Source organism: Humulus lupulus, chromosome 1 (genome assembly GCF_963169125.1).
Source record: "Humulus lupulus chromosome 1, drHumLupu1.1, whole genome shotgun sequence".
Taxonomy (NCBI): Eukaryota; Viridiplantae; Streptophyta; class Magnoliopsida; order Rosales; family Cannabaceae; genus Humulus; species Humulus lupulus.
Window position 1 is genome coordinate 104,798,895 of NC_084793.1, and position 21,152 is coordinate 104,820,046.

Here is a 21,152-nt window from a genome sequence, read left to right on the forward strand (position 1 = left end):
GAGGTCTTAAGGTAATGGGTTTAAGTTTCATGGTTTACTCTTTTATTCTTCTTATTGATTCCAAGCATGGTGAAATTGATGGTGATTATAAGTTTGAATTTCACAAAAATATAAATGGATGTGTAGGACCAGAGTTCGGTCTACAAATACGTACAAGGGTAATGAATTTTAGACCTCTTATGTTTTAATTGATGAGAGTTTGATCTTTCTATGAAATAATGACATGGTGTATATGTTAAGGTGATTGGAGACTAGCAAACAAGGGGGGAGGATACTATAGGTTTCGGCCTTACTATGATTAAGGTGAGGAGAAACCTTGTGTTGTTTGTTGTTTTGATTTTGAGGTCTCACCTATGTGAAACTTTGTCATAAAACATGATAGGGTTCTTGTATGCATAAGTTATTATTCTTATCCTCCTCTTCATAGTCTAGAGCATGGATGCTAATGATTTATTTGGTTTTCATCATTTATTTCTTTATGGATTTGGTGAGGTAATTTTGGCATAAGCATGATATAGGGTTTCTTCTATGTAGTAGATATATGAATTATATGTGAGGTTGATATTTTGAATAGAAGCATGTTAGGATTCAATAATTTTGAAAAATTATGAGTTGTAGTTGGTATATTAATATAGTGTTGTTGTTGTTGGTTAAGTTAATTTTGATCACTTCATTCTCTGTTTGATGATGCAAGTTTTTGTATTGGAAACATGTTAGGTTTGATTCTTGAAATTTTGATAAGAATTGATGTGTGTTGCCATGCTATAGGTTTCGACCAACATAGAGGGAAATGGGTTCAAATTTTTTTTTTAATTTTTGTTATCTTTTTTTTGATTTGTTGGATAAAATGCATGATAAATTTCATGATTTATTTTATTAATATAGTGTATGTATAATTTGGTGAAGGGTATTAAAAGTTTTAGTGTTTGTTTTGTTTCATTATTTTGCTCTCGATTTATTGAGTGAATAGAATGTTAAGTTGGTGGTATGTTTAGTTATTCCACTATGAATGTTTCAGCCTAGACTACTGTGTGTAATGTGATGTTGTTTTAAATGTGAAATTTTCCAACACATTTTCTTACTTCGTTTATGTTTGAGTTTAGTATGGGTTTAGGCCAAAAACAATAGCACTAAGTGTAATTATAAATAATATACAAAAAGAAACGAGTGATTTTCTAGGTTTTGAAAGAGGATTGTCTAAGTGTCTGTGTAAAAATTTGAGGGCTTTTAGGTTTAGTTCTGGGTAGCTTAAGGGATATAGTTTCTCAAGTTATTTTATATTTACTGCTTTCCAAAAACGTATTGGGTCTGACACGCGGATCCCGAAGTATTAGGAGTTTCTCGAGTTTACAGTGCGTGGTCAATGAGCGCACGTGCATACATGAGTTGGTGCTAGGGGAAATCTCATATATATCTTAAGTCGAATAGATCGAGTTCAAATCCTTGGGTTTCCATACCTTTATCACCGTAGCAAGGTTTTATCTTAGGTCGCCTCCAACAGACTGCTTTGTTGCTGGGCGAGCTAAATCATGGCCCACTAGAAGAAATCAGTCGCGAGCTCTTCTTCTCAAAGTATGAGTAAGGGTAAGAAGATTGCATCTGAGACCCCTATTCCCCACTTCGGCCTAGTAGTAGATAGGGACATCGTATTTGACCCCAACACCTTCTTTTAGGCCGAGCACATAGAATCCCAGATAAAATCTTAGAGCAAGGTGAATAAAATTTTGCTGAATCACGGGAACGAGTTGGGGTTTGAGGGTCTTACTGCCTGCCCTCCGCTAGAGGGAGAGCGGAGTTGCACTCCACTTCAGGACAACTTTGGGGCCTAGAGTGATGATCACCTGAAGGCAGGTTCCTTTCTCCCCTTAGACCAGTTTTTTGTGGATTTTTTCAACTACGTCGAAATGGCACCATCCCAGAACTCCCCAAATTCCTACCGACTTTTGGAGGGGCTAAAATATCTATTTTAAAGCACGAGTGGGAGGTTCCCATCCTTACCGATATTATGTACTTCCTTTGCCTCAAAGCCCATCTAGAATCAAAGGGATGAGGTGATGGCTTCTACTACCGCACCAGATTCCATAGTACGACCTCCATCATTGACCTCCCCATCCCAAATGACTACAACGATCAATTCTTCATGTCAAACTTGTTCAAGAACTACATAATATTTCAACCATCTTCGTAAGTTTCTTAGCTCCTTGAACTTTGTACTTGAATTTATTTTCAACGAAGTTTAACCATATTCTAATTGATTTGTTATTTTGTGCAACTATATATAAGAAAACATGGGGGTCAAAGACCCTCGAAGGTCAATACAAGACCTTGACACATATTCCTACCAAGGCGAAAGAGTTATGGATGGTGGTTAATGATGCTACCATGGTGGCCTGCAAGCTTATCTAGATCAGACATTGGCCATCATAGCTCGAGGTCTTCCCCCCGAGCTCCCTCTTGCCCACGAACTCATCCCTGCCTTTGAAGAGGGGTATGAAGAGGAGAAAGTCGCATAGCTAGTGCGCAAAAGAAAGGTCTTTGAAGATGAACAACATTCTGACCAAGGCCAAGTTGAATCGGGGGTAGTAGTCAACTCCTTCGGCCAATGTAACCCATATATAGAGTTGAACCGAGCTGCTACAAGTTTTAGGCTAGTCCGATTCAACCCAAGGCAGCTCATGAGTCCACACCCTATTGATCTGGACTTGAACGTGGCCCTCCTTCAGTGTGTAGATCACTTGGTTGTATGCTACGACCATAGCCAACCCCTGATGTACCATAGTGGTAGATAATACCTTTCATTTTAGGTCCACTCTTTTTGAGGAATATGGTACAAACCACTTGTCGTAGCCTTACCTTTGTCATGGTATTTTTACACTGGGTATTAGGCAGGCCATGCATGAGTCTAGTTTAGATGAAGAGCCCAAACCCTGTAGGTCCAAAAAAGTAATAATATTAGGGTCCCGCCCCCCTCTTCCGATAGCCAAAGAGTTGGAGGTTTTACCTAGCCTAGTTTGTAATCCAGAATCGATCATAGTAGTTTCCTCCTCTAGCTCGGAGGGTAGAGTTCTTGCTCTATTCTTTGCCTTTTATTACCTTGACTAATCATTTCTTGGATCTGAATTTTTTGCTCCCCTTTTGCAGGAAAAGATATGGACCTGCAGTGCACCTTTAAATCTGGTGGGCCGAAGGTGGAATCGTCATCAAGAATGCGAGAATTTTAAAGAAAAGCACCTCCAAAGCCGGAGGTGCCACTGGATCCCTTGTAAAGGATAAAGGTGCCTGCTCGACTCAAAAGCAGCAGCAGTAGCAGCAAAAACAGTCGCTAGCTCAGGTAACTGTTGTTACCACTCATGAGGATCCTCCCCCTCCTCCTCCTCATGAACCTACTCAAGTTCCTCAAGTTGTTCAGTGCGAGGCCCCATCTACTCAGCTCCCAAACACGCAGTCCGTAGACTTGCAGCTCCCAATCAAGCCACTCGAGGTTGCAAGAATTCTGGAAGCGCTTCGTGGACCCATCCACGACATGGCGAGTTACATGGTTGGTCATGCCAACCAAGTGAACGTCAAGGACCTGAGGACCATAGAGTATCGTTCCCCAGGGGACGTCCTGATGTCAACCTTGTGAATGAATCTGGCTGTGAGTTATCCTCCTCCCTGCTTACATTATTTCCCCTATATTTTTATTTTTGCGTGCTAATCCTGTCATGTATTTTTATTTTGTAGTCTTGTTTAGCTCAAATCCGCAGCATCGCCCGGATTCGAGCTCAAAGAGATTAGCTCAGGGCCGCCTTGACTGCATCCCAAGAAAATGAGCGAATTGTAAAGGAACAGGTCATTGAGGTGAGCCAGCGCCAAGACCAGCAGTAGGTCAAGGTTGACAGCCTCAACAAGAAACTAGAGGAAGTCGATGTGCTCAAAAATAAACTCTCCGAGGTCGAAGTCAAAGCCAAGGAGGATGTCGAGAAGGCGAAGCTGGATGTTGCAAAGGCAACGAACGCCCTGGAGGAGATGCTATATTGGTGTTGGACATACAACAAGGAAGGGGATTTCTCCTTTCTAAATGCCAACTCTCGCAAGAGCCCTCTGAGACTGTGGAGGCTTCTTGAGCTGCTGAAGAGGGTGACGATGAGGTTACATCACAAGGGCAAGTTACTGGAGCTCAGTGATATTTAGGGTGATTTTGGATGTCTTAATCTTTTTTTTTTATTTGTGTTTCATTTCGGGTTTTTAAAATCCCTTATAATTATGCTTTGATAGCTGAAACAATCGCCTTCGGGATAAGATCGAGGATATTTCTCCTTGAGTTATTCATATACATGTTAGTACATTTTTATTATTTTATGATCTATTTTTTCCCCTTAATCTATTATCTCGCTATGCTTATGAACATTAATTCCTTGCACACTCGCTATCATAGGAGTTATCTTTAGATCGAGATAGATGTGTAATGGCTCGACCAATCAATTATGGTCGATGTCTTGGTTATATCCAAGAATTTTCCCGCCAATAGTGTTATACTTGTTAGGAATCAGGCCTTGGACCTTATTATATCCAGAAGTTTTCTCGCATAATAGTGTTATACCTTTTAGGAATCAAGCCTCGGACCTAGTTATATCCAGGATTTCCTAGTTGAATTCTAGGTTTTGTTTCTCTTAATTTTCTTAACTTAGTTCATGTTCAAAATTTCTTTGAAAATTCAAGTTTTAAAAATCATTGAATAATCAATTTTCCAAATTCTATGTTTCAAATTTTATCCAAATGTTCATAATACTTTTAAAGAAACTTCAAGGGTTATATGCCCCCCAAGCCATCAGAATTTATGAATATTCTAGGTCGCTTTTACAAAACGAGCATGTGAGACATCTCAATAATAAGATAAAAATATTGGTTCTACATTATAATTACGTAGCAATCCATTGTTATTAAAATAGAACGGCTTTTATAAATAAGCCTTACATGAAATAATACTAAAAACATTAAAAATTAGCAAAGTAGTCCTATTACTGATAGTACTTTTTAAGATGTAGAGCATTCTAAGTCCATGGGACCAACTCTCCACTTAACCGAGCTAGTTTGAAGGTACCTTCACATAAAGTTTCTACGATATGGTATTGTCCTTCCTAGTTCGGTCCCAATACACCAGCTTTAGGATCATTACGTACCAAAAACACCCTTCGAAGCACTAAGTCACCCAGTCAGAGTCTGAGTCCTTTTACCTTCAAGTTAAAGTAATGAGTAATTCTCTGCTGGTGAGCTCCATGGGTGATGCCCGAGCAACTGTAGCAAAGCATTGACACTTGTCACAGTTCTGTACGTATGAGGCTGAATTCTTTTTTAACATAGGCCAAAAATTGCCCTGCCTCAATAGCTTTAGAGCCAAGTTTTTCCCCCAAGCGTGGTCTCCACAAAATCCTTCATGTATCTCATGTAGGATAGTGTATGCTTCCTCGGGTAGAACACACTGCAAGAGGGATAGTGAATGCCCTCGACGGTATAGAATTCCCTCAACCATAACATATCGTGGGACCTGATATAACAATTTTCTTGCGTCCTTCCAATCTTTTGGTAGTTTACTGGTTGTGAGATGTTCCACTATGGGGGTTATCCAGGCCAATTTTGTGTCAATCAATCTGACCACAACCGGTTCATTCGTTATGCTTGGTTTTTCTAAGAAATCCATTGGGACCACATTTATTGTATCCTCTTCTTTGGTGGTGGCAAGTCGAGCTAAAGCATCAGCATTCGAATTCTGCTCGTAGGGTACTCGTTTAATGGAGCAGAACCCAAACTCGGAAAACTCATCTTTAACGTTAGCTAGATAAGCTTCCATTTTGATACCTCAAGCTTGATACTCCCCCAATATTTGATTAACCACGAGCTGAGAATCACTATAACATTGAATCACCTTTGCTTTTAGTTCTTTCGCCACCAGTATTCCTGTCAATAGAGCTTTGGCACTCTTCTTCATTGTTGGACGCTTCAAATCAGAACTTTAGGGTTGTATGGAATCGATGTCCCTTAGGTGAGATCAGAATTATCCCAGCTCCGGATCCATTTTCGTTAGATGATCCATCAAAGAAGAGTTTCCACAACTCTTGCACCGGTTCTCTCATTGACTCGTCCTGAAAACCTGTGTATTCTACCACAAAATATGCAAATGCTTGACTCTTAAATATTGTGCGCGGCTTGTATAATATCTCAAATTGATTGAGTTCGATGGCCCACTTAAGAAAACGTCATGATGTTTCAGGTTTTTGCAAGACCTACCATAAAGTTTGATTAGTTAAGGCGTGGATGGTGTGGGATTGGAAATACGATTTGAGATTTCTCGAGGCCAAGATCAAGCAAAATGTGAGTTTTTCTATTAAAGAATCTCTGGACTCGGCTCCCAGAAGCCTTTTACTCATGTAGTACACCGGTTTCTGCACCCGATTTTCTTCTCGAACTAATATGGCACTAACTGCATTTTCTGTCACAACTAAGTATAAGAGCAAACATTTTCCAGCTGCTGATTTTGATAATATGGGGGGAGGGGAGGTCAACCAGGTGATTTTTTAGATTCTGAAATGCATGCTCGCATTCTTCGGTCCACTCAAACTTTTTGTTTCCCTTGAGCAAGTTGTAGAATGGAGACACTTATCAGTTGATTTTGAAACAAAGTGGTTTAGGGCTACCACTTTGCCAGTTAGGCTCTGTACTTCTTAACGCAACCTAGGCGAAGGCATTTCTAATAACAACTTTATCTTCTCTGGGTTTGCCTCTATCCCCCTTGTGTTGACTATGAAGCCCAAAAAAAATTTCGGCAATACCCCAAACGTGCACTTCTGAGGGTTTAACTTCATGTCATATTTCCTTAGCATGCCAAAATATTCTTCCAGGTCAGATACATGGTTAGTGGTAGTCTTTGATTTAACAAGCATATCATCGACATACACTTCCATGGTTTTCCCGATTTGGTTAATGAACATTTTGTTGACTAGCCGTTGGTACGCTGAACCAGCATTCTTCAATCCAAATGGCATAACCTTGCAGCAGTATATGTTATGCTCAGTCATCAAGTTAGTGTGCTCTTTGGAGTACAGGGTTCATCGCGATTTGGTTATATCCAGAATATGCGTCCATGAAAGACATGAGATTGTAACCGACTGTTTCATCTACAACATGATCGATTCAAGGTAGTGGAAAACAATCCTTGGACAAGCCTTATTGAGGTTGGAGAAGTCAATGCAAGTTCTCCACTTTCCATTGGGCTTTGGGACCAAAACATGGTTAGCAATCCAGGTTGGGTGTTTTTCTTCCCTTATGAATTCACACTTAAGTAAGCGAGCTTCTTCTTCCTCTAAAGCCTCTGATCGCTCCTTCCTAATTAGCCTTCGTTTATGTACCTTTGCAAGCACATTCCTGTCCAGATTCAAAGTATGCATTATAATATTCAGATTGATTCCCACCATATCTTCACGTGACCAAGTGAAGATGTCCAGGTTATTTTTAAAAATCTCGACTAGCTTATTCTTCCTTTCAGTTCCCAGATTCTTGCAAATATTTACAACCCTTGAAGGTACTTCTGGGTCGATACCGATTTCCTCAAGCTCATCCAATGGTTGGAGCTCAGACATGTCTTCACCTAATCTTTGATCAATGTCATCTTGTTGGGCGACCACATTACCTCCTTCCTGAGGTTCTTCTGCCCCATGGGCAATTTCCATTACCCGAGGCTCCTCACCCCCTCAATGATGACCATTGTTTGTTGTCGAGGTTGTGATTATCCCTTCATAGCAATGTTATAGCATTCTCTGGCAGCGAGTTGATCTCCTCTTACAATACATATACTTGAGGTCGAGGGGAACTTCATTGATAAATGTCGGATTGAGGTGATAGCCTCAAAAGTCATTAGCGCAGGTCATCCCAAATTTGCATTATATGTGGTCGGGTAATCGATTATGATGAACTCGAGCATTTTAGCGACATCTTGCACATCATCTCCTAGCATAACTACAAGCCTGATCTTCATTATGGCTGATATTTCTTCTCTGGAGAATCTGTATAGGATCTTCGAGGTCACCTTAAGATCGGCTATAGAAAACCCCATCTTTTCTAGGGTGGACCTGAATAGCACGTTTACAGAGCACCCATTATTGATCAATATTCTCCATACTCTTTGATTGGCAAGCTGAACGGTTATCATTAGCTGGTCATTATGCAGGACCTAGACGTGGCTAGTGTCCTCTTCCATGATAAATGTCTGGTTGTTTCTCCAAACGTTGTTGTTTAGATAACCTTTGCTCCAGAATGAAGTCAGTGTCATTGTGGGTTTTTAGCTCCTGTATGTACCTTTTCTGGGCCCCATTACTCGTGCCCCCCAAGTGAGGCCCTCTGATGATAGTTTTTATATCCCTCCTACTGGATGGGGGGCAATTTTCTCCCTCTAATTTGGTTGTGCCCGGGGTCAACTGACCGGATTTTCTTGTGCTGGATGAATATTTTTCCCAATTGGCCGATTGGGAAATACTCGGTTTCAGTCATATTGGGCTAATAGTCTAGCCCAGATGAGAGTCTCAACCTCATCCTTTAGTTGATAAGAATCATTAGTATTATGGCCAATGTCGTTGTTATATCGGAAAAATTTGGCGGGGTCTCTCTTCGCCCTCTGTCGCCTCAAGGGCTCTGGTTTCTACCATGGAAGGCGATTAGAATTTTTCAGGAAGATACGTTCTCGTGTATTTGTCAGGTTGGTATAGGCGGTGTAGACGAACTTGTACTTTTCACTGGGCTAGTTCTTTCTTGGTTCCATTCTGGTCGCCCTCACCAGTCCCCTTCTGTTTATTGCTCCCCATCTGGTTATTCTGGGTAGCGGGTTGAGTCGTAGCTGCAAAATCCACCAACACTCCAGCGGGCTGGACAGGGGTCTGACTAGTTCCTGCGACGACATATTGTGCCTCCTCCAGATTTCTCCATTCCTGAGCCCAAGCCAAGAACTCATCTACACTCTTCACTCCTTTCCACTTATGTTCTTTCTATAAATCACCTCCTACTATGATCCTTGTCCTCATAGCCATGAGCTTGGAGTTTTCATCAACATCCCTAGCTCGTTCTAACGCATTGGTGAACAGGTTCAGATATGCCTTCATGGACTTACCAGGTTGTTGTTTAATGTTAGCCAGCGAATTCTTCAACATGAGTTTGCTTCGCAATTTGGAACTGTCTCTTAAACTCTAAAGACATTTTTTTTCCACGAGGTGATTGAATATTTTTTGTACTTGTTGAACAATCATATGGTCGATCCAGTTATTGTTGTGGGCAACAAGATATATCTTAAGTCAAATACGACATTGTGGGCCATCATTAATGTGTTGAACGTCTCGAGGTGATTGGACGGGTCAGTTATGTCGTCATATGCAGGCATGGTCGGCATCCAAAAGCCAATAGGATTATGAGCTGCCACAATATTAGGAGCAAAAGGTTCGAGCTCCTCATCGGAACCATGCTCATCGACTCCTTTTCCAAATAGGAGTCTCTTCATCTATTCTTCCATTAAGGTAGTCGCTTGAGGGTTGGATCCTTGACATTCCCATTATCTCGTATGATAGATGGATCTACCATGGGCTAAGCATAACTCAAATCATCATGGCGAAATGAATATCCTCTTTGTGAATACAGATGATCACGCAGGTAGGGATGTGGGTCAGAACAAAGACTTTGTGTAGAGCTCAAGTGATTTCTCGAGTCGCTCTCGTGCCTGCCTCCGCGCTGGCTCTTTGTCTAGTAACTTCCATTAGTGAATCGTATAGCCTATGGCTGGGATAGAAGACCTAGATTATTAGCGCTAGGTCGTGGGATATAGATGTCCTCTGAGGAAGGAGGATTTCTCCTCCCATTCTCTCGAGCTGGAGCATTCCTCTGTGGGCGAGGTGGTGTTGGATGTCGAATCGGTGATGATGGATGTCTTATTGGTGAAGCTATCCTTGTTCCATCAGGGCACACTAGATTAGCTCGTCCCAGATCTACTCCAACTTCCCATGTTGGAGGCAGGACCGGTTCATTTCTCCGTGTCGGAGGCTTGACCGTGGCACAGATGGATTTGTTGGGGTGTCTCACCTCCTTGAATTGGTCCCAGCTTTCCCTATTTGGCCAGGATGGTTCCTGGGAGTGTGAGTTGAATGATCATTTCTGCGAGGGTTGGTAGGTTGAGTATTTCTGTAATATCCCAAAATCTGCTAATAAGGCTTAGTGCCTTGATTAGCGTACCGTGAGGACAATAATTGATTTAATTATGTTATTACGTGGATTAAATGATTAGAAATGCATGTTTAGGTGAATTAAATATGCATGTGGGCCTATGTTTGTTAATAGAGGCATATTTGTAATTTTGTCCCATTGAAGGCCTAAATGTGATTATGTTTGTGTGTTATGACTAAGACCATAGTATTGTGGAGAAATGTTTGTGACGATTGATCCGAGAAGGTTCTAGGGAGCGGAATAGCAGAATAGTCACAACGATGTCGAATACCCAGATCAAGGTGAGTCTGGGGGTATTTTGGGAATTTAGCACATGTTTGGGATTACTGGGTAATGGGTAGTGACCCAGTGATTAATGGGTATGCTGGGATTAAATGGGGAATTATAGGAATACTCGAGGAATTAGACGGATGAGGCAAATGATGAGATTGCCCTTGGAGGCATTTAAGTGGCTAAGGTTAGCATATGGGCAATTTGGTCATTTTGATGCTAAGGGGTAGACTTATACTAGGCTTAGAATTTTAGAACTAACCCAAAAGAAAACACACCCTCAGCCTTATCTTTCTCTCTCTCGATACACTAATTCCCTCTCTTTGGACCAAGGGAGTTTCTGCTGGAAATCAAGGGAGGAGGCTTGAGAATTAAGGGAAAGTTAAGTCTAGAAGTAGTTAACAGCCGTTGAAGAATTGAATTCATCATTGAGGTAAGGATTATATTTTTTTGTTTGGTAAATTCCTGCTGAGATTTGAGGTTTAACTAAGTTTTAGACTTAGGTTGAATTTGATCTGAATTGGGGGATTTGGCTAGCTTTCTAGGGTGTTTTATACTGCTAATATTGCTTTGATAAGAATTCTGGGCATAATTCTAGGTTAAGTATTGAATTGAGTAGATTTTTGTGGAGTTAGCTCATGAAAACAGAGGGGAAAAACTTGGTTCGCAGGCCCGAGTCGCGACCCTATTCTTCATGCGTCGTGGCCCATATGAACCCAGGAGGCTTAGGAGCCTCTGAAACTGTCCAGGCACTACGGCGCAGGCTGAGGCGCGCCGCAGCCCATGTCCCCTAGAAGAAAGCCCAAGGTTCTCTAACTTGTAGCGCGTCGCGATCGTAATGGGCTGGGCTGCAACTCAAATAGGGAATTATGACCGAAATAGGGTTTTAAGCTCGGGAACCCAAATCTTAGGGCTCGGGAAGGATCCTACTACCCGGTTTAGTAGGATTCGAGGTCCCAAAGGCTAGAATACTACTTAGAATCTCCTAATTTGTTAGAGCTTGATGGGTGTTTATTTATTGATGCGTTGTGATTAGGTTCTATGCCAAGGCTCAGGTTTAGGGGATCGTTCTCGGGATCGCATTAATCAGTCATCTCGAGACACAGGTAAGAAAATTATTTGTGCCCGTAGAGTTGGGCATGGCCCTATTATTTGTGTTTAACGTGTGTGTGAATATTTGTGGTTGTTATGCTATGTTTTGCATGATTATGACTGAACGGTGAAGAACAGGAACGGCGAAGACCGTGAATGACGAAGGTCGGGGACGGCAAAGTCCGGGATCGACACTATGAATTTTGAATGCAAACTGCTAGGGCTGGACCCTCTAAGGGTGTTGTACTCACCCACTCGGTGAAGACCGTGAACCTAGTGCCTAGTAAAGCACCTGGGTCGGCATAGGTCGCTATGTGAATAATTTGTTATTTGTTTAAGTTATGTATTACTGGATTAAGTTGTCATATGCTATGTGTTGAGTTTTCTTGTTGGACCTTGGTTCACAGATGCTCTATGGTGCAGGTAAGGGCAAAGGAAAGGTCGACCAACCATGAGTTCGAGAGCGTGGAGCGGCGTGTACATGTTCGGCCTACCTGGCCGCCACAGTCGGGGTTGTTTTGAGGAATATGTTGTAAATTGTTGGTTTTGTCGCTTAGGTCGACTGTATCTTAACTGTTGAATTGTAATACATTTTTTAAACAGTATTTTGGGATCCCAATGTATTACTTTTGTGAGTTTAATTAATTTCCAAATCTTTTATAATTAACTTCAGTTAAATGAGTCCTTATTTCGTTTTAATCACACTTTTCAATTTTAAACCTCAATTAGCGAGCTATTGGCTTATTTGAAAATCACATGGTAACGACTTTAAGGAAGTAGTGTGTTATAATTTCGTGGGATCTGTTCAGAAGGTACGGAGCTCAAGGTCGCAGTTTGAACAGACCAACTGGCATGAGGTTGATGACTCCTACGATTATTAGCAGGGTGAGTATTTCGTTGGATCCGCTCTAAAGGTATGGAGCTCATAGTTGTCGTTTTGACTGAGCAACTAAGATTGGGTCAATTATTCCTGTTGGACCTATAGGACCCACTTTGCCTCCTTTCAATGTTAACATTGGTTGCAAGAAGGGGTAAACGAGCCAAGATATCCTCAATCTGCTTGTTAGCCTAAGCAAGATGGCTCCTTAACTAGGCATTTTCCATCTCTCTGGTTGTCAAGTATCCTGGATGGGGATTTGATGGGCGTGATGCTAAGCACCCAACATCGTCTTGGCCCACATGTTGCTTTCCAGGGCGACGGTGAGCAGTTGAGCCTACTTCAATGGGGACGGTCGTACGGTGCACCTCCTGATCACTAGGTTGTTCCGTCTAATTGTCACACTTAGACCAGGTGACCACCATGGTGAATGTTAGGTGAAACTTGCGTGGGTACTTAAGCCTAATATGCTCTCATCAAAAGCACCAATCTGTTGACGCAGTTTTTCGCCAGCAGTGGATTAAGAAATCTGATAATAGAGATATTATGCTTTGCTAACCCGTAATTGAAATAACAAGAATGTATTAAGTTCACCCATTCTTTTACGTGTTTAAAATCCACCTAGTCTACGAGACAATCTTATTGATCTATTTAGGACTCTGGGAGAAATTGTTGATGACAATTTCAGTAGAGTTTTAGTATATAGATAGTCAGTCCCTTTTTCTATTCATTCCCTTGGTATTTATAGAGGATTCTCCTAAACATCTTTAGTTAACCGCGTACATAAATATGGTAAATAATAAATTTGGGTAACTTCCCATTTACATAAGGATATTATTTTCTATAGAATTTACATCTGTTATCTCGAGTAATAAATGTATACTAAAATCTTAGCATTAATGAGCCTATAAGGAATCTTTTAGTCTTTTGGGATCATTTGCTATACGTCATGATCAGGTTTCTGCGAGCTAAACACTTCCTTCGAACTAGAAGTTAAAGAACTAACCTATCTTGACACGGGCCAAATTCAGAGTTTCTAGAAGGCGATATAGCCATCACGCATCTTGAACTAGATTGTTAGCGTAAGAGGCGATCTGAAGACTATCTGGTTGTCGTAAGTTGCCAAATTTGACTCGAGCTGCTCACTCTAGAGTTAGCTAGATGTTCTATCTGCATGCTTTTTTCATGCGCTTATGTGCCAGCTGTACCCCGTGCTGAGTAATTCAGCTCCTATTTTTGGGTACAACATATATATATATACTTACATATAGTGGTTTAAAGCATCCCTTTGACCCCACCTAGTACCTGTCTTGTAGTAAGTATCACGCAATTGCTCGATGACCCCAGCAGAGTGCCCAGTCTATGGATCTCCCTATAAAACAAGAAATCATATTAATGAAAAAAATAAATTAACAATTGCCCTTTTAAATTGTAACGTTGGTAAAGGTTGTGAACCCTGTAGGCTCGTGTGTTTAACCTTTTTTTGAGGCACCATGTTTATCTTAAAGCACTTCTAGAAAGAGTTGTGATAAAGATAAATTAAACTAATAAAGTAAAATAAAAAATAAAATTTTGCAACTACCTTCACTTCATGTTGTTCAAAATAGTCAAGCACCCCACTCTATTTGTTGTGTGATAATGCATCAAGCAAATATATCTTTATAAGGATTTGCACAAGATCAATAAATGCCAGCAAAAATTCCAGGCAAGTTACTTTCTCATGTTGAGTATGCCCGATATCTTATAAGTCATTTGGCATTACAAAATAAAATATATTAGTAAACTTGATATAAAATTAAGGATCAAAACTACCTAGGGTCTTTGGTTCGGTACATTTAAATATCTAACATATTTTAGAGGAAAACTACCCAAGCACACTAAAGCATTGTTTTCGTAACTACCCACACTTAACTCTATTAAATTTGCTGTCATCAATAACAATACTTCTTTATATAACTTACGGGTTCGCAAAATTCGTACTGTCTACATAAGAAGCCGAATCCGTTAATGTTTTTGCAATTAAGTTAGGATGGCCTATTCCATATCTTTCAAATGAAATAAAAAAAGTAGTAGTATATTCAATTAGCTTTTGTAGAGCTATGAGGCTTCCATCCAACTCACTTTATGAAAAATCCTCATCAAGAATGGGATTTTGTACCATTGCATATATCTCTCATCTTTTGCAAACAACAAAAATCTTAACATAAGATAACCTAGTATTCGGATGATAGGTTATGCTACAAAATCCTTCACCAAAATAATTATGAACTAAAATGCTTAACTGAGCAGATGCTCCCACCACCTATAAAGCCGCCCAGAGTACCTCTGCGCATATGGCCTGATTGGCCTCTAACGGCACACATCATAATTTAACGCTGAAATGAAGTAACAAAAAATCATACTCCAATATTAACTCTATTTATCAGCACGTCAAAATTCTAGCAAAACTATACGATGCCAGTATTGTTTATATAAAAATAAACCAAAAAATCACAAACCAATAGCTACAAAAAAAAAGAGATAAAACAAATGATGCGGTTCATTAATGCTCCAAATTGAAATCATCAAGTATGATGTTAAACGATCTGCATTATTAAATAGGCACGTCTCTCTTCTGGGAAAGCGACCTCTTATCATCATTAAGGATCACGTCCATATGCTTGGCCAATTCCACCTCATCGATTTGGATATTTACCTTCTCTGCAATTTCTTGGTCTCGAATATGCTCCCAAGTTTTTTCTACATAGACTTGTTTGATGTCTTGCAGAAGGTCATTCACATGCCCTTTTGCCCCCTTCAGCTTTTCCTGTGGATCACCCAGCATTTGTTTTTCTGCATCTCTTTCTGCAAGTGCAACAATTCGGAGCCTCTCCGCTCCTTCAAATTTACCTCTCACAACTCTAACAAACTCTTCGGCAGAATCCAAATTTTTATGCACTACCTCCTTATCTTTTACAACCTTCTTCATCTCCAGCTTAAGATTCATCAGCTCTGTGCCATGACTATCGGCCTCTGCCGCCATTTCTTCTATCAATCGTTTTCTTTTTCTTTTTTTGCATTTTCCCTTTTTCCTGCCTCAAAGCACGCAGAGCCTCCGCCAACTGGGCTTCCAACTCTGTTACTCTCTTCTTTTCCTCTTCCACCAAATCAACCTATTTTTCTCTGATCGACAACTCGTAACGCATCAGTATGTCAGAGTAAAAACAACCCTGCAAGTTCATAAATCCAACCATTAGCGTCGCTCAATATTAAACAAACTAAACTCAAAGTACAGGGAAAACTTACCAAAGTTAATTTCTCACGCATCGCCTTATCAACTTTAAAGATATCATTTGTCCTTGCCAACAACTCCTCTGGAAAGTGCACCACAGCCGCGCGAAGTATATCTGCCTCCCTGAGTTAACTCGCCACCACACCATCCTTTGTGGTAATAGCAACTGCCTCTACTCTCTCACCAAGAATAGAGGCAGGAGGGGCATCAAATACAACAGTCAAACTGGTCTCCGATTGTGTGGTGGGAATTTCCATTACAACCCTTATAGCATCCACCAAGGGTAACGCAGGCAATGACATAACCACACTATGCATGGCTGTGACATCTGGGGGGAGCTTACTTTAGAAGCCCTGGGGGAAACAGGGAAACAACATCGATCTGGGTCCTCTGTTGCATACTTATAGACACAACAACTTCAACATTGCCTTCCTCCTCGCAGCCCAATTCGCTGGACATGAATTTTGGGGTGTTCACCACAGTCGAAGCTAGCTGATTTATATATTCAGTTGGTGAGTTGAAGCCCGAAGACAAAATTAATTGGGGTGGTGCCGGGTTAGAAGGAGCTTCTGCAGAAGAACTCTTCTCTGGGGCATTCTCTCTTGGGCAAACGTGAGTCTCTCCTGTCTCTGAAGAATCCTCAACACTAGCAAACAAATTATCTAAAAATTGGCTCTTTTTCAAAGAAGTCGGGCCCCTCTTTGAGGAACCAGACCCCTCCCAAAACTACTGGTGAAGGAACCCTTGAAGAAGTTGTTGGCAGAGCAGGAGGTAGATAAATAGTTGAAACAGTAACAGCAACCACGGATACCACAACAACAGGACGATTAGCTATTTGAGTCGATCCGATGTTCAAAGATTTAGAGATAGTAGGGTGCACTGAAACTGAACCGGGGGACACACTACCAGAAGCCCAAAGTGCTAGAAGCCACTTGCACGACACTCGCAGATCCTGAAACAGGGGCAATAGTCTGAGTTGTGCTTTTGGGTCGCCCATCTTGGCTAGCGGATGGTGGAACGAAACCTGGTAATATACGAGGCGCAAAACTTAAGTCCACGCCAAGAGATTTTTTGGCTTAAGGGCCGATGGATTATCTCCTCTAAATATTGAATTGGGACGCTAAAGCTCTCCCATCATCAGAATCTTCATCGGAGGTTGCAAGTGGAGTTTTCCTTTTCTTTTTGGGCTCCCATGAGTCGCGGCCTATGAATGAAAACTGTTTTGGGATGGTCTCGGAGAAATTCGAAGACTTACCAAATGAATGTTCTCACCATTTATATCGAGGACTGACCTGGGAAGCTCCACAGAGGACGCTTTTCAGCCCCTAGCGTCAGGAGTGGAGCATACTTTTTGTGGGTCCTTTGGGTCTCAGAAATTATCCTCTCGATCTCTTCAGACCAGCGTGAAAGGCCATAAGATGTCAAGGGTCGTGAAGTGAACCTCTTCATCTGGTCTTTGCATGTCTTGAGGACTTCTGCCTCGCTACAATCACCCCACATGGAATGCACCATTGCAGCATTAGGGTCCATGTTGGTCGTAACGCACAGGTGCCACATAATTTGCATGCAAAACAGGTTGTAGACTGACTAGATGCTGATGCGTGAGTCGTTGGATTCATGAAAGAAGCCTTTTTGCATCAAAAGGCCCTCTCTATCATCGCCAATTTTTATATTTGGCCAGAAAAAATTTGGAGCGAAAGAAAACACACTAGTTTGAAAAAATAACAAGTAAACATGCACTAAAACAAATACAGTATTCATTCTAATAGGAGTAGTAGAATTAAAATTCTTAAGTTAAAATTTTAGCAGCTAATACAAGAAAGGGGGTGAAAAATTAACAAAGCAGGAACTGCGTGAATTAATTCATACCAGTCATGAAAAATCTCGCAAAAGCGAATATGTTGCGAGGCAAGAATCTGGGATACCACTCCCCACCAACTGCATAAGGATATTCATCCTAGTTTCTATTAGAACTATCATAATCATTAAATATGTACCTGACCTTCTTGGAAAACAGATAGAATGTCTTCCATGATCTATTTTTGGAAGTCTTGCTGTTCGATTTATTAAAGGCAACAAAAATATCGCCTGACCCAATCGAAAGACCTTGCATCGCGCCCAGTATTCGAGCCCAAACTATTGCCTGAACGGCGTTCGAAAATAACTGGCATATGTGAACCTTGAATACGAGACTGTCATGATAAGAATAGCGGGAGGAAGGAACCAGAGATACTCGATGTGCTTCGAACTTAGTGTTGGGATTACTGCCCTTTAAACCACCTGTTGAGAAATCTTTTATGAAATAAACTAGAAAACATAATTAAGCATTGTGCTGTTTTTATAATGATTAAAAAATTTATATTTTTATTGTGGGGGTAAATAGTCTTTTTTTTCTTACTCGTACAACATGTTCATTATGTGTCACGGGCATGCATTTTGACTATTTTTTTTATGATTGTTTTATTGTATAACAAATAATTAAAATGTCGAAAATAAAGTTCAAACAGCTTGTTGTACGTCTAATTTTATTCATATATTTATTACTATTATACACTTTGCATGATTTATTTTATAAAAAGTCTAAATTATGTATAAAGAAATTTATGTTATATGCAAGGTTTATTTTGTTCGATTATCCTTCATCTTTAAAAATTAATTTTTACACCAAGTATTTTGTCAAAATGTTAAAAAAATAAATAAATAGATCGATTATTTAAACACTCTGTTTTGACTGATTACCTATTTTGAATTTTTTTTTAAAGTAACCTTTGGACCATGTAAGTATTCAAAAGGTTCAAAATTATTTATAAAAAGTAAATTATATATATATAATATGTTTTGTGTAAATGTTCACACCATTTTAAACCTTCATTTTTAGCCAATTACCTTATTGGACCATTTATTTAAAAAAAGTTAACTTTTCGACCTTATGTATTGTCAAAACATTAACAATAAGAATATATATATATAGATTATTTGAACTACATGTATTTTGGTCAATTACTTATTTGGACCCTTTAATTTTAAAATGGTAAAATAAATTATTAAAAATTTATCGAACAAAGAGTTCGTATTGATTTTTCAGAAAAAATCTTAAACTAAAATAGAGTAAACGATAATATATTTTCTTTTATATAATTGTGTTCTAATTTAATTTTTAAATCATTTCTATATGTATTTATACATGCATGCGCGTTTCATTTTAATTATAATATATTTTTTTTAAAATCTCATCTAAAAAGATATATAAATATCTCTATTTAAATTAGTTAATTAATTTATCATTATATATAGATAGATGTTTAGAAACTAAGATAAAAGAAAATCGAGTTAATAGTAATTAATTTATTATTATATATAAATAGATATTTAGAAACTAAAATAAAATAAAAGAGAGTTAATTATTATTATTATTTTCAAAAATAGAATAAAAATATAATGTTTTTAGAAAAAGTTGAATAAAAAAATGAGAAAAATTAAGAAAATAGATAAAGTACGTTAGAACAATTTTAAAGTGCATTTATATAAATAAATAAATTGGGCAAGATTGAGTTAAATCAATCATCATAAGAAAAAAATATTAATATTTGGACAAATTACAAATCAAAGTCAATAAAGGTTTATTTATAGCCTAGAAGTATAACCCCACACTGATTTTTAAACCATGTGGGACTATATGGATTTTTGAAATGATTAATTAATCCTTTTTTTAAATAAAAAAATTAGGAACACCACAAATTATGAGAAAATAGATAAATAGTATATTATTGATCCTAGGAAGCACATCACATCTATACACCTGTTTTTTATATAAATATATAGATATAGATAGATCATTTATATAAATATATAGATTTTTTTAAAAATATCTCATCTAAAAGGACATTCAAATATCTCTATTTAAATTAGTTAATTAATTTATTATTATATATATTATAGATGTTTGGAAACTAAGATAAAAGAAAATAGAGATAATAGTAATTAATTTATTATATATAGATAGATATTTAGAAAATAAAATAAAAGAGAATTAATTGTTATTATTATTTTGTTAAAAAATAGAATAAAAATGTATTTTTTTCAGAAAAAGTTGAATAAAAAAAAGAGAAAAACTAAGAAAATAGAAAAAGTGAGTTAGAACAATTTTAGAGTGCCTTTATATAAATAAATAAATTTATAATATTTAAAAAAAATTGGAAAAACTAAGAAAATACATCATCTCTTTGGGACTCTCATTTATATAAATATATAGATTTATAATATTTTAAAAAAACAATATCAGTAAGGAAATTATAATACTTTTTTATAATGATAGAAAATTATAATTTTTGTACACTTAGTAATTCTTCTACTTTTCTATAATGTTATAAATGTTTGTATAATTCTCCTGAAATTATATATAAAATATAAATTTGATAAACTCAATAAAAATATAACTATTGGGCAAGATTGAGTTAAATCAATCATCATAAGAAAAAAATATTAATATTTTGACAAATTACAAATCAAAGTTAATAAATGGTTTATTTATAGTCTAAATGTATAACCCCACAATGATTTTCAAACTATGTGGGACTAGAGGGATTTTTGAAATGATTAATTAATCTTTTTTTAATAAAAAAATTAGAAAAACCACAAATTATGAGAAAATAGATAAATAATATATTCTTGATTATAGAAAGTCACATCACTTCCATGTAGCTCTTCTTTATATAAATATACAGATAGATAGATTTATTATATTAAAAAAATTAGAAAAACTAAGAAAACACATCATCTCATTGGGAATCTTCTTTATATAAATTGAAATTCTGTTTTTTATGATTACCAACTTAATTATTTCAATTAAATAATTAATTGCTGAACTGTTGCAGAAATGTTTAAACGGACACAGAGATTGTTTGAATAGAAACCAGATATGTTTAAACAGTTTATCACCAGAAAATAAAAATGAACATAAGGTAAAGAACACACGAAATTATACACGGTATCAGCAATCTTTGCAGATTGCTACTAGTCCACGGGGCCACGCCCAGAGAATGAAATTTATTAGAAGAATATCTAAACGATTACAAAACCAAATTGACTTATACAAATAAAGACTCCCTCTTGAATTCGTCGCAACTGTTGTAATCTAAACTTCTAATCAAATTTATGAAGTGTTAAGATCTTGAACTCCCTTCAAATCATAACACTTGCACTTTTCCTCCCGAAAAGTGACTTACGAACAAGACTTCTCCCGAAGCTTGATGACCAATGTCCAAGTGTGTTCAACCTGCACAATTAACACAAAGAAAAATGTAACGCCCTGGACAGCCAAGACCGTTACACTGTGTATTTATTAGGTGCCAGACTTGCTAATCAAGTCATTTAATTAAAATCGTGTTGCAGAAGCTACAAAGGTAC

General features: G+C 38.3%; 1 long non-coding RNA gene across 1 annotated transcript; it reads right to left on the reverse strand.

The window, feature by feature from the left end:
• Positions 1–14,874: 14,874 nt before the first annotated feature.
• LOC133796652 (uncharacterized) lies at positions 14,875–18,156 on the reverse strand. The gene is made up of 2 exons (XR_009875519.1): positions 15,761–18,156; positions 14,875–15,684 (listed from the first exon to the last, which is right to left on the reverse strand). It is a non-coding gene; the product is annotated as an uncharacterized LOC133796652 (long non-coding RNA).
• Between the last annotated feature and the right edge of the window lie 2,996 nt (positions 18,157–21,152).